At 36.7% G+C, this 13,936-nt stretch overlaps 1 long non-coding RNA gene across 2 annotated transcripts in view; it reads right to left on the bottom strand.

Annotated features, from left to right (window-relative positions):
- Positions 1 to 12,109, bottom strand: part of LOC106509174 (uncharacterized) — a 43,506-nt gene extending 31,397 nt beyond the window's left edge. Inside the window, exons 1-2 of one of the 2 annotated variants that reach the window (XR_014821707.1) lie at positions 12,026 to 12,109; positions 10,097 to 10,155 (exon numbers count right to left, since the gene is read on the bottom strand). This is a non-coding gene — a long non-coding RNA (uncharacterized LOC106509174). Of the gene's footprint in view, positions 1 to 10,096; positions 10,156 to 12,025 lie in introns of those variants that run through there. The other variant, XR_014821708.1, reaches the window with a different exon arrangement.
- Between the last annotated feature and the right edge of the window lie 1,827 nt (positions 12,110 to 13,936).

The following is a 13,936-nucleotide window of genomic DNA, read 5'->3' as shown; positions in this document are numbered from 1 at the left end:
ATCTAGGCTTCATGTGGCTATTATTTTATGTTCTTCATATAGAGTTTCTTCTTAAAAATACAAAGAGCTTGGTTCATCACTTTTATATTTTTTAAGTTAGATTTTCAAGAATGGAAGTTATCTTAAGAATTGACCTAAGAATTAATTTAGTATTTAGCATTAATTTTTTTCAATAGCCACAGAAAAAGGCCTGCAGATATCCCCCTCCTTTTCTGCTCTAAGCATTTACTTCAAAAAAAGAAATTTTAACATAGACAAAAACAGTATAATCAACACCCCTTATTTTTGGAAAAATTTATACTCATATTCTACTTGTACTACCTTGTATCTCAAGCATGTTTTTAGAAAAGGTAATGCTCCAGTATTTTAGAAATAAGAAACTGCCCCTTTTCTCAATAATCCATTTACCCATTCAGCAAGAGGAGGGGCTGAAGACAAAGTGGAGGTGGGGGCCAGAGAAATGGGGCGGATACTGTAGAACAAAGCCAAAGTAGCATGGACTCTCCTGCCCTCTAGTGGTTGGACGCTAGAAAAAAAATTAAACTTTCCCTGCATTTCTTTTATTCTCTAGTGAGTTTATTTTGAGAATTTAAACTAAATGGAAAGGTCTTTAACCAATCGACAATATTTCTTGGAGTATTAGGAACAGCTTCCTTTTATTCATCAGTCATAGTTATCATCTGGTTATTTTTTCAGGAAAGCACCCTAAACAGTATATCAGTAGAATAAAAGCACTATTGAAAGTTGTCTACCCCGTATCCCGCAAATTAAATAGCCTGGTTTCATAACCATATACGCATTTTCCCCAAATGCCTCACTTTCTCAAAAATGTTTTTTTGTTGTTGTTGTTGTTTGTTTTTTTTTAACATCCTGAAGTTCAAGAAGTAAGATCAATCAGGCCCGGTGGTGTCGCTGTTGCACTGCATGTGTACACATTAACCGGCAATACTTGAGGAAACTAAAATAGCTGATGTTCCTGGGGTGAGGCGTATATTTTAACGTGGGTATAAGGTTATTTGATGTTACACTTATTTATTAACTCTAATAAAAGTTGTAGGCTAATCCTTAATGTATTTATTCTCAAATTTTCCCATTAAATGGGACTGTGCTTTTAAAAATTTACTCATCTTAATAGTGTTAATTGCTAATCTAAACCTATCGACTTGTAATGCATTTCCATTTACAGAATGAGCTTTATAATCACATATGATTCCAATTGACTATACCTGAACAAATGCTTTTAAACTTCTCAAAATATTAAATTATCACAAAATGGTTTTGTCTTATAACCTAATACTGCAATCACCATCATACAGAGACATCTAATTAAGCTTATGCAGGGAATTAGTAGCAACAGTGACCACAATAATAATGAAAACATAATTTTGTTTAATTTTATTTTTATGTAATTGTCTTAAGACTTAGTGGCTAGATTGACAATAAACTCATGGAGGCTTTGCCTTATATTGCTATGGGGAAGCGAGATGAAACTTAACTCCAATTTAGAGATACAATTTGAGAAACAGTGAACTTTAATACCGGCTGAACAAGTTGCTCATCTACAGCTCCTTCCTCCATCAAAGAAAAAGTTGAATCTGAAAGATATTTCAGGTATTGTCCTGCTGTATTATTTGTATATATGGATGACTATGAACTCCATATAGATTGATGTCTGAACTTTTGTGAGTACAGCTCAATGAGTTAATGACAACAATCAGCTCATTCATACCCTTTGCTCTAACTTAAAATGTACAAGATTAATGCGTAGTTAATTTCCTTCAATTATGTTAATATGGTAAGATACTATTATTATAAATTATTTAAGTACTGAATTCTTTTTAAAAGAATTCAAATCACTTTTAAATACTTGTGTTGAATTAAGAGTCACTCGTTATCAGGAAACCTGAGTTGTAGTCCCAGTTTTACCACAGATTGCCAGTAACTTTGAAGATGGCTCCTCTATAATATTAGTGGTATAGATTAGATTTTGTAATTTAAAATTTTTAGCCTTATTGAAAGTGAGAATTTTCAGGCCTCTTACTTAGTATAGGCTTTGGAATGACGCCATGCCAGGCACGTAATATATGATTAAGGTTCTGGTCAAATTTAACAAGCTAGCGAGATGGTAGATAATTAAAATACTAAAATATACTCAAGAACTTACCAAGTAACAGCCACCTTGGAAACATATTTGACTATTAAGGACTGGCTTGTACTCTACAACCTACTCTTTCAGTATCAACTAAATTATTGCAACTTTGTAAGTATGCCAAAAGCTGACCCAGTATTTCTCTCTCCAGAACCAAGCTATCTGCATGTCAGATAATGCACAGAGGGTTTTCTTTTTACCACTCACAATTAATTTAATTCCCTAAAAATAATAAACATTTACTCTATCTTCCTTGCTTTCAACTCCTTTCCATTTTCTTTAGGAAAAAAACCTTTCTCTCTTAAAAAGAAAAAGAAATGTATCATGGCCTGCTATGTGATATATGTTATATTTTATGGGGATAAAAAGCTGAATGAGACCCAGTGAGACTCAAAATATATTGGGGAAGAGTATACACAGCCAAATGACTTTATCAGATCAAAGACTAATGTGCTAGAGGTGTGCTTCCTTAAAATGCATTCCTTGGGAGTTCCCGTCGTGGCGCAGTGGTTAACGAATCCGACTAGGAACCATGAGGTTGCGGGTTCAGTCCCTGCGCTTGCTCAGTGGGTTAACGATCCGGCATTGCCGTGAGCTGTGGTGTAGGTTGCAGACGCGGCTCGGATTCCGCGTTGCTGTGGCTCTGGTGTAGGCCGGTGGCTACAGCTCCGATTGGACCCCTAGCCTGGAAACCTCCATATGCCGTAGGAGCGGCCCAAGAAATAGCAAAAAGACAAAAAAAAAAAAAAAAAAAATGCATTCCTTGGAATTAAGTCTCAAAAGATGGTTTTTTGGTCAATTTAGTTTGGAAGATGGCATCTCACACTCAGTGAAGATTTACAATATATAGCTAGATTTGGCATTCTGAGAAGTCTGACATAAAACAAATGTCTTTAACTGAGTTTAACATATATTCCAGCTATTTGGACCATGGAAGAGTTTTATTTTTTAATAAGTAATATGTAACTTTTAAATAATGCTATGCCGGTGATAAAATTTTATGAGCATAAGAAGAAAGATGAGTTCTGATTAATAATAATCAGTATTCTAAGTGCTTTCCATGAGAAATACTTTAGCACTCACACCAGCTTATGAAATAGAAAACTTTATGACGAGTAGGTGATTTGAGCTGGGTCTTGAAGGATGAATATAAAATATAACTCAGGGACAAGTTGAGGAAAAGGTCATTCCAGAAAAAACTTAAGTGTAAATAGAAACACGGAGACCAGTCCATACCAATCATGTTGGGAAAGCTATAAAAATAATGATAGGATCAGAGCTTCTTCAGGACAGAATGGGGAACTAGGTTGGAAAATCTAATTTAGTGGCCAAGTGGTAGATGCTTCCAATATTAAGCAAAGTATGGACATATTTTTCTACACGGTGGGAAGCCTAAGACATCTTTGAGCAGAGTGGTATGACTGAACAACTAGTCCAAAAGAATATCGTTAGTGACACAAATAGGTCAAAGAAAACAGAAGGCTTGCATTTGGAAGTAAAATTGGGACTCTTAAAGAACCAGGTTTTTTTCATTTCTAGAGTTCTTGAATGCTCTTCTCTGAAGCCCCCAATGCTCTTCTCTGAAACCCCCACAAGAGTATTTGACTTCTCCTCCTCTAATGAAGCCTACTTCTCCAACACCAGTATTTAGAACATCCCAGACACTAGTTTTTCCATGTCGATTATTTAAAAATTTAACAGTATGCAACATTAGTAGACAATAAAGGCCAAGAACAAAGACAAGAACAATAAACAGTTTTAGTAAAAGAGATGGAGAACAACGTGAAGTGGGGCTTTGAATCAAGGCCCCCTAGGAGCCAAAATAACCATTCTGACCTGCAAATTGCAGAATGAGAATAAACTCTTTCCTTCCTGTCCCTACTCAGCACACACCCTGAAACACAGGGCTAGACCCCAGGCAGTGATCACAGAGCACCACCTTGAAAGGAGAGCTCAGTCTAGCCAGTGGCTAGAGCAGTGGTAAAATATGTTCCAAGTTCTATTCTCAACCACTACCCTCCTCATCTTCAACTATTCTTACCCCAACAAAAATTTTGAAACACTAGCCACTCTGGAGTTAGAGATATCTTTGGTATGAGGACTTAAATGTTTGCATGGGAGAAACAAGTGCCATGCTCCTTGCTGTTCTGACTCTTACAGAACTTCCTAACAGGTAATGAAATGCACTGGCCTTCACCAGAGAGTGGGATTTTTCCTCCATGTCCCCAAACCCACCCAAGTCATCCAATGCCCCCTCCTTCAGTTAGATTACTTGGAGTGACCAGTTCTGTCAGATAGTGGGTTGTCCACAGGCAAGGGGTGGTCAATTCAAGTGGGCTGTCAATGGAGGATACTCACTGAAGGACAACAGGACATTTGGTCCCCATCTCCTCAGCTTCCAGGTCCTAACATTGGGCAATACTTCCGGCCTTCCATTTTAAGGCTTTTCATTCCTTCTCTTCCTTTATTCCTTCTCCCTCACAAGCTATATTCTGGTATAGTTTTCGGGAGTGAAAAACTGTGCATTAAGAACCTGAAATTTTTCCTCTAATATTTTTGTCAGCAGCTACTTTGAGAGTCTGCTTATATTTTACTCTGGGCTTGGAGGAGGGGAAAGGTTTCTTTTTTTTAATTTAAAGAGAGAGAAAGGAAGACAGATAGGTTGGGGGCAGAGGGTATGGAGAGAGAACTATGAAATGCATGGAAAACACACATATCCTCAGTTCTAGATACAATCCCATTACATGTTTGTTATTACTCTATACATATTCACTATGCCCAACTCGCCTTCCTACACATTCTTTCAAGCAGGCAGATTTCTTTCTTTTTTTTTTCTTTTACTTTGCTTTGCTCTAATTTATGTGTGTGTGTAAATCAGGTAATGGGATGATTTTGCCATGAAAACTGGTCTGAGTTAACAATGAAATCTATTTCTTGTGGGCTACTCTGTGCTTCCCTCCATGACTGTCAAAAAGTACACGGAGTTACTGGTTAACCTCATGTGTCTGGCAGGCACAAGTGACCATTAAAGCATGAAGCAAAGCAAAGAAATAGGGCAGCACACAGTGTGAGGAAAGCCCTGGGAAATGAGCAGGGGCGAGGATGTCATTTTAATCCCTTCTTTGAAAGTAGAAGATAAGATAAAGACCAATCAAAAGATGTTTAAAAGGGTTTAATGTCCATATAACTAAGTTTTCATAAATAAAATAAATACACAGGCTCCTTTTAGTTGTATATTTTTGTTGCCGGTCTGTGCTTCTTTGGATATAGGCCATTTCTCTTTGGATAACATATCAATTACAGTTCACTCATTGGTCATGCCATTATGAATATCAGCTTTTGATTTCATGTCTATTATATAATGTGTACTCGGAGTTTTTGAGAGGACTCACAAGAAAACAAAGGAGATTCAAAAGTTGATAAACAAGGAGTTCCCGTCATGGCGCAGTGGTTAACAAATCTGACTAGGAACCATGAGGTTGCAGGTTCAATCCCTGGCCTTGCTCAGTGGGTTAAGGATCCTGCGTTGCCGTAAGCTGTGGTGTAGGTCGCAGATGTGGCTCTGGTCCCACGTTGCAGTGGCTCTGGCGTAGGCCAGCAGCTTGCAGCTCCAATTAGACCCCTAGCCTGGGAACCTCCATTTGCTGCGGGTGCAGCCCTAGAAAAAGGCAAAAAGACAAAAAAAAAAAAAAAGTTGATAAACAAGCTATGGATAGAAAAGGCTGGGTCTTCAGGGATGTCATGTTTAGCTATGGAAGATGAGGTGCCGGTAAAGAAAATGAGACTTCATGAAACCCTCCAATCACTTAACTCCCACAAACTTTTCCTTCATTTGTCAAGAAGATGTTGCAAGCACTTCTAAATAAAATGTTACCAACACTCTGAGAATGAGCTGGGGTCCTTCAGCCTTTGTAGTAAAACAATGGTTGGAGCAGAGGCCTTCCCAGTGACTGCAAAGTCTGGTTCCCTTTTCCCTTTTAGTCTAACCTTAGGCAATGAGTTCTCTTAATCTAACTAAACACAGTCCCTAATGTTGTGACGCATCTTGAGGAAATGCTTGTCATTACAGTAGCTTCCTCTGTGTGTGTGTGTGTGTGTGTGTGCTTAATGTTTCACTTCAGTATTATTATTATTTTTGGCTACATGCAGTAAATTTCTGGGCCAGGGACTTAACCCTCACCACAGCAGTGACAACTCCAGATCTTTAATCCCCTGCAGCTTCCCATGTTTTTAATCCAAAGCAAACACCACACCCTTTCATGTCCAGGAATTTAGGTCTTATCTATTTCTCTGAGAGAAGCAATGAATCGTCTTTCTACATGAATAACAGTGAAGACATTGCAAGGGAACTGCTCTAATGGGGCAAAAATACCTTCACTAAAGGAAGAGCATTATTTGAGAAGGGGAGATGGAAAGGTTAGGGAAAGCCCTACAGAGGATGTGCCTATAGTCCTGAGCCTCTAATCATCTTTTCCTAGGAAACATTCACTGTCTAAAGAGGTCATGCAGAATACATGTGAAAAAACATTTCCTGGACCAAAGACTACTCTGGTTTTCAACTCCTGTCAAAAATGAAATCCACATCTCTGTGTGTTCAGTTTTTGTGTTAGTACTTTATTTTGATTATACTTCAAGCCAAATCTACACTAGAAAAACTGAAATATCTAGATTATGGTAATGATGCTTTACAGAAGACTTCATTCAGATGATTCACAGACTAGAAGGCAGAAGAAATATTCTTTCCTTTGCATGGTATCAAGTGGTACCATTGGAACGGACTATTCTGATTATCATTAATCAGCATCTACCTAGAAACCAAGCCTTCCCATGGAAACTACCCAGTGTCTCTAAGTTTGGCAATGTCTGCAGAAACAAACAGCAGCTGTGATATGCCTTTCGACCCCTTGAGGCTCATGCACTTTTCCTACTTCCTCAGAGAGTGAAAAATATCCATGACTTACCACCATACTCATAGTGTCATCTTCTCAATGTTAAACAAAAAATTTGAAAAGGAGGAAAGAGACAAAAGATGCAGAAGATGCAAAGTGGTCTTGGCCCCACTGACGTGATTCTCCATTTCTTTTTCCTTGATCTGTTCGCATCTTTCCCCAAATGACTCTATCTTCCCTTCATTTAATGTTACTAAACACTTATGAAGGTCTTAGTATTTATAAGCAATATGTGAGATTTTTGTCAATTCTACTTTTTGTCTTTAATTATAAATATAATTGACCCTGACTTTTGTCTTCCATTGACTCTGAGGAGGACATCCATATTTAACTTTCATACCCAATAGTAGAAATTTTATCAGAATAGGCTTGGGACTAATGATCATCCCCCTTTCTCTAAACTTCCTTCCTTCCTTCTTTCCTTCCTTTCTTCCTTCCTTCTTTGCCTCCCTCACCCCTCTCCACATTAGTAAGCAAAACTCCTGAGCTAATATTATTTTCAGTAGAATAACCGAGCCCATAATGAACACAAAAAAAGCAACAGAGTGCAGCTATCTGCTATAAAATGGGTATGTCCAAGACACAGTAATGATAAAAATGGTGAAAAGATCTTGCTTGGGAATCAGTGTAGATTTGTTCTTTACTGTATTTATGATTAATTTTTTTTAAGTATAACACAAAAAGTTAATACTTTTGGAAAAGTATGTGATGTATGTCATTCACTAATAAAGCATTATGTCAAGAGGAATATTTCATGTCTAGAGCTATGTAACAGGAAAATTACAAAATACATATTTAGGTAGTATTGGTTACTTTGATAACTTTTAAACAAAATAGTCATAAATGTGTGGTTTAATTAACATATAATAACAATGATTTATGGTTTAAAACTTTAAAAACTTTCATATCCATTACGTATTCTTACTTTCAACAACCTAGTTGGAAAATACTATCCCCATTAAGAAATATATTTGGAGCAACTAAGTATCTGGCCTTAGTAAATTTTCATGGCGCCAACTCCACTTTTTCCTCCTTTGCATTAGAAACATTTTCCACAATCTCATGCAAATGCTTTAGTAAGTAAATTTCTGTTCTCTCTAGTGTTCAGAATCACCTTATGGAAAGTTATTTTAATAACTGTTTCTTGTTTTCATCTGAAAGTTGACAAATAGATGAGCTTTCTAAGTAGCAACATCACAGCAAGTATCAAAAAAAATATGATCCATGGTCATAAGAGAAAACTTAGCAAATATTTTCAGGCTTTAGGACTTCCCATCAAAACTTTCAAAGGAGGTCATCTAATTGCAAATGATCACTTCTGCACAGGTGGTTATAAACACAGATTCTTTAGGATCTCAATACTTTCTAAAAGTTTAAGGGTGATCCTTGAATTTTCACTGTTTCCAAAATGTAGGTAATTTAAAAGTATAATTTGTTTTATAAATATCCATAAAGTATTTTATTAGCAAGTGGGATTGAGAATGTTTTATGAGCTTATCCCATTCAATGCCCAAACCTAGAAATTAGGCTTATGTGCACTAGTTATCTGCTCTCCAGTACAGCAAAACATCACCCTTTGCAACACCCTAAGAAAAGCATGCTGTAGTATCCCAAATAGAAGCTTTTACTCTCTCAACCCTCACCTAAATCTTTAAGAGTATGAACTGTCGATCCAGGTTTTCAGAGACCTTAAAGCTTATTTTATAGTCAAATGTGGTTGTCATTTGGTAGAAATCTTCTTTAAAAGTTAATTCTTCCCTTTCATTGGCCCCTTAGGGAAATAATTTAAAAATTTAGCTTCTAGTAGGGCATATAATTTTCACCTTGCATCTCCCCAGCTTACTTAGTTTCAAGCACTTGAGAAATAATATCTAATGTGGAAGAAAGGAGTATCTTAGTCTGATCTCACCACCTTCCTTCTAGAAGACTGTTCAGTCTACAAGCTAATTATTTTGTCATTCCCTCCTTTCTGAAAAGGAAGATAAAAATAAATTTACTTATTCTAATTAACTGAACATAGAAGATAAGGAAGGAGATATTATATGAGTGATGGATATTGCACAACTTCCTGTTTACTTTAAAATGAGATACTGGGCTTATTATGCAAGTGATGGGGCTTAGATTGACAACAAAACCCCTCACTAGGTTTAAGTAACTCCCATCCCAAGTATATCTTATTTAAAATACTAAGGAATGACCCATTCACTTCACCAACCAATGAAACTACACAGTTCTGTTTTCCTGGAACCATGTTTGCTTCTGCTTTCCATCCTAGCAGAAATCATGAGGATATTTATAGAGTAAGAAATTAAGAGGGCACTTGGAAAGTTTATTTTCAATGTTGGGGTATAAATTAATAATTGTGACAGCACACTCTACTCCAGATGATTCCACAGTCACACTGACTTTAGAAATAGTAACAGTATTGCTGTCATCTGTCAAGTGCCACCATGTGCAGATACTTCATCTCATCGAACATTAAGAGAGCTGTGGGGGGAGTTCCCGTCGTGGCGCAGTGGTTAACGAATCCGACTAGGAACCATGAGGTTGCGGGTTCGGTCCCTGCCCTTGCTCAGTGGGTTAACAATCCGGCGTTGCCGTGAGCTGTGGTGTAGGATGCAGACGCGGCTCGGATCCTGCGTTGCTGTGCCTCTGGCGTAGGCCGGTGGCTACAGCTCCGATTCGACCCCTAGCCTGGGAACCTCCATATGCCGCGAGAGCGGCCCAAGAAATAGCAACAACAAGAACAACAACAACTAAAGACAAAAAGACAAAAAAAAAAAAAAAAAAAAAAAAAGAGAGCTGTGGGGGAGGTGGTATTATTCCCACTTTACAGTCAGGGAAGCAGAGGCTCAGACAGGTCAGCCACCTTCTAGAGAGGAGCCAGGCCAGGATGGGAACACAGAGCCATGAGATCTGGAGGCCCATGCTCTTTATACTCCATTTCACAGAAATCCCAAGCTCCATGAGGTTAAGACGTTTGTCAGCTCCGACTTACGTTTATTCATGGACATCAGAGTGGGCATTGAGACATGGATGACTTCCTTACATAAATACCTGTAATGTACAGAAAGGAAAAACTTCAGAAAACAAATCAACTACTGAATACAAGGACTAATAGTCAGGCAGTTGTAAATAAAATAAATGAATGGGTTAAACGTAATTCTCATGGTTTTAGTTATCCAAATAAATCCAAGAAAAACTGTTAAGTGTCTATTTTAAAATATATAATTCCTTTATTCTAACCCTAGGATTAAAGAGTCAAAGGTGAACAAATCATATGCTCCGTAGCCTTAAAAACTTTTTTTCTTTAAAATGAGCCAGCATCCTTTATCATAAAGGAATACATGGCACCAGATCTCCTATTTTGATGAAAACTATGTCTGAACAAGAATATTTTACTTGTCCTATTTAGTTTTAAAGTGTAAGTTATACATACCTAGTTACAAGAAAATAATGACTGTGTATAACAAATATGAGCATTTAAAAAATCATTCTGAAGGTAATACTGGAAGTTGCTGGTTGTGCTTTTAACTGCATAGGAAACTGACTGCAACAAAGTGAAGTTTATGAGAATTCAGATTCTTTACATGAAGAAAATGCATATAAGCTTCACAAAGTGCGGTGGCATCTCTGAAATATCTGTAGTAAAACATGTTATCTATAGGTTTAATTGCACTGATATATTTTTTAGAGTAGCTACTTCATAAAGAATTGAACAAGTTTATAAGTATCTGAGTGATAACCAGCCAATCTAATTTGTACCTAGAAAGCAAATCCACTTATTCAGGATACTATTAGTAAATTTATCTTTTTAACTAAGTAAAAAAGTAAACTTAAAGTACTTCTTTACTAGTTTGAGAAGTATCTTTTCCTTATGGGACTTAGATTTCATCATTCACAGAAAGGACAGAGACTACAGAGACTATGACTGTAAAAATGGCTCATTTTAAAAGTCAGGTAAATGTGTATTTCACTTAACTTAGAGAATTGCATATTTTCCTCAAAAATAAGTATGTTAGGCTGTTTTTCATAGATTGTGTTACCTTTCTCAAACTTGTCTGGAGCGAGGGAACAAACATATTTTATACTCAGTTGAGAGATTTCTATCAGTACACTTAAAGGCAGCAGGGTGCATAATTAAGTATGCTTGCCATCTGCATTGCCCTCCAGGTGTAGAAGACATTAGCTTTATTTAATATTACCACAACATTAATTTTACTCCATTAATTTATGTCATTTGTCCTTTATTCCAAACTCAGATTGCCAAAACTAAAGCAATGGAGGCGATGACCCAATTCTGGTTTTAGTCAAAATCTTATAAACAAAATCTTAACCACATTAGCTAAGAACACTTTTAGAACAGGTATTGACTAGCTTGCTTTTACATTTTTGAAAAGAAGTCGATAAACAAAACCTTTCTGGTTTGGGTATAGTAGAGTTTTTCCAAAGAGGGTGTGTATCATGAGATCATTGTTATACGGGGCACTGACAAAGCACCAGAAAATGGGAAAGCATATCATGAAAAATGTATTTTCAGTTCTTTCAATCCAGGAAAGAGTATCCATTGAGGCATTAACACCATTCCAGTACTTGCAACCCTCCTTTTCTGAGAAGACAGCATGCCTCAAGTTCTGATACTTGGTACACAATGGTATTTTGATAGAATTTAATAACATCACTTTTGTTCATAATTAAATTTATGGCAAATGATATTGGTTTTCCACTCAAAAGTAGTGAGATACAACCTCTCTGTTAAGTACCTTTAGTTAAACAAATCTATTTATTTATTTATTTATTCATTCATTTATTTATTTACAGGGGGCAGGTATGGCCTATGGAAGTTCCCAGGCAAGGGGGTTGAACTGAGCTATAGATGCTGGTCTACCTGACAGCCACAGCAATGCAGGATCCTTAACCCACTGACTGAAGACAGGGGTGGAACCTGCATCCTCATGGAAACTAGTTGTGTTCATTTCCGCTGAACCATGATGGGAACTCCAATAAGAGTCTATTTTAAAGATAGAGAGAGAGAGATTTAGTAATTAACAGTAGAGTTATATGAGGACATGGGAAACAACATAAAGGTTGTATGCAAAACAACTGAAATTTTGGTGTAAGTTGGTTTGCATCCAACCTTAGAACACATGATTATACAAAAATGAAAATTTAAAGCTAAAGAAAGCTATTGAATTTACATTACTCTATGTCTTCCAGGATATAGTACTAAAATAACAATTACTATTTCTTGACAGCTTATCCTGTGCAGAGTATTAAAACTTTAAAAAGTTATTTAATTTTCCAAAGCAAAGTAAATTTGTAAGTTTCACTGAATGGAATAAAGGGCCCTTGGATAAATGAAATATAGAGAGTGGAACTCTGAATATGAAATAATTCAAGGCAGATTCAGGTGAAAAAAAATCACAATTTTGAATACATCAATATGAAAATAAGACAGAAAGTAGGATTTCCAAGGATGACTCTTTATTTCTGAAAATCCACGAGGCAGACTCAGGTGAAAAAAATCACAATTTTGAATACATCAATATGAAAATAAGACGGAAAGTAGTATTTCCAAGGATGACTCTTTATTTCTGAAAATTCAAAGTTAAACTTTCATTCCTGGTAGACATATGAGGAGGAGGGAGGATGGGGGAAGGAGGGAGAAAGGATCACAAAGAATCAGCAAATAACACAATTTTCTGAAAAAGCCCTGTATTAGATCAACAGTTAAAGCTTCCTCTTCAAAGCTGCCTATAGCAGTCTTTTTGATGGCAGTACTTTTTGAAACTTTGAGAAACAGTTTCAGGGAGAGAATTCTGAGAACATGACCATAGATTTGCCTCCGTACTGACAGAATTCCTTTTAAGGAGCTACTATTGAACTTTCAGTACTTAAGTAAAATTCCTAGACAAATAATATTCTTTTTTTCTAATTTACATAAAATGGAGTACTGGTATTTTGAAGGAAGAAAAGCTGCAACATCAAGTATACAAAAATCACGATAACTGCATTTGCCTTCCTTGTTCTTTCATTTAGAAATATTCTTGAGGCCAATTTTTTTTTTTTTTTCCCCTCTTGAGGTAAGAGAGGTCAATCCCATCTTACAAATGACTCCCTTTAGGAAGGGTCAAAGTTAAACTTTCATTCCTGGTAGACAAAGTTGAGGAACATCTTTGCACAAATGAAATGCATTCCAGAATACTTGTCACTGACATGAAAACAACATACTAGGGCTGTTGAAAGCAGGCGATGATAGTTTTGACATCCCCACACCTAGACCCCAAAAAACCTATTTATTCCTGTCTCCCTGCAGGCATTCTTTCAACTTCTTCACTGTGATGGAGATCAGAAGAAAGGCACTAAATCACTGTCTGGCATTCTCAGACAATCAGCTAGACCAAATCTAAGACAACATGGCACCATATAATTCAAAGCGGGGAAGAGGTCCCTTTGTTTCTTCAAAACTATCAAAATCTGCTTTATCAATATTCTTAAAATCTCCCTTTTCTTATCTTTAATTTTAATCTTTCATGCTTCCAATTCCATCTCTGTTCTGATGTATGGGTTCCATTCACCTCCTATACCGCAATGGTACTCCTGCTGGTATGTATCAGTAGGTGTTGATATTAAACACATCATCACTATCATCCTTTTGCTGGGGTCACAAAGAACAGAAGTGCATGGTATTCACCAATGTGATTTAATCACACAAGGAAGTATACAGAACCAATTATGGGTAATCCATAGTCTTATATATGGTCTTGAGTTTGCACATGACATTAACACTATAACCTTCAAGTCTTTAAACTCTTTGTTCAAGCACTTTCTTCCTTCT

This window comes from Sus scrofa, chromosome 1 (genome assembly GCF_054392235.1).
Source record: "Sus scrofa isolate SSC_HxYL_T2T_F1_AM1 chromosome 1, Sscrofa_HxYL_maternal_Yorkshire_Landrace_v2.0, whole genome shotgun sequence".
Taxonomy (NCBI): domain Eukaryota; kingdom Metazoa; phylum Chordata; class Mammalia; order Artiodactyla; family Suidae; genus Sus; species Sus scrofa.
The sequence above is the reverse complement of the archived record's forward strand: the minus strand, read 5'-3'. Positions and strand labels throughout refer to the sequence as shown.